Genomic DNA, 985 nt, shown 5'->3' on the forward strand with positions numbered 1-985 from the left:
TTTTCCTTTGTACTTTTTAACTAGCTGGGCATCCACAGCACCACTGTTGACATCATCTATGATGTCATGAGAGTGACGGCCATCAACACTGCAGTCCACTGAATGTGCCACCCCCAGAGTCTCTTTTGGTTAAAGATAGGTGCTGCATTTGGCTGGCAAGGTTGACAATCTCATCAAAAGTGATATTTCCATTGTGTTTAATGTTTTTCTGTTTCTTTCTGTCTCTCTGGGGTTCCTTGAGGGCTTTGATGATGAGGGCAGAGGCGGAAGGTACCACTTTAGTCTGGGCCTGTGTGTTCTGGATAGTCAGTTTCACTGTAATCCTCAGACTCTTCTAGTCATCAACCTTTTTTGGAGACAAATCCAGGGGGTTGATTTTCGGGGACCAGGGCAGATGTGGCACCAATTTTGCCACCGGTGCATCTCAGGTACACAACTTTGATCTCGCTGGGGTTGAACTTAGGCAGCATGGTGGAGGGGGCTGGTGTTCTGGTGTTGGATGAACCTGGATTTGGGACAATGGAAGAAAGTTGCATCTTGGCTTCCTCTGAGCCGAAAGTTCCCTTATATTTTTTAACCAACAAATGCATTAAGTACATAGAGACAGTGCTACAGTCCCAGATCACTCTGCCAAGAAGCACCAATGCCCCTTAATAGCTGGGCAGCCTGGGGAAATCCCTTACTTCACTGAGCCTCAGTTTCTTCAACTGTAAAATGGAGGAATGACAGTACTCCCCTCACATTGCTGGTGTGAGATCTCTGTGAGCTAATGGCAGTGACCAGCACAACCTGCCCACGTGCTCAAGAGATAAGAGCTATGGCAACTACCACATATTTTTCAGAATCCTAGAAAATAATGACTCGTTTTAGAAGGCTGGCCAGGATGCTGGGTGGGTGTTCCCTGGGCAGTAAGGCTCTGTGGCTCTTAGGCCTTCTTCCTTTTGTAGGCAGAGTTTGTGTTTGTTTTTTATTTTTGGCACGCCTG

This window comes from Otolemur garnettii, unplaced genomic scaffold, assembly GCF_000181295.1.
Source record: "Otolemur garnettii isolate 467f Iridium unplaced genomic scaffold, OtoGar3 scaffold00082, whole genome shotgun sequence".
NCBI classification, from domain to species: Eukaryota; Metazoa; Chordata; class Mammalia; order Primates; family Galagidae; genus Otolemur; species Otolemur garnettii.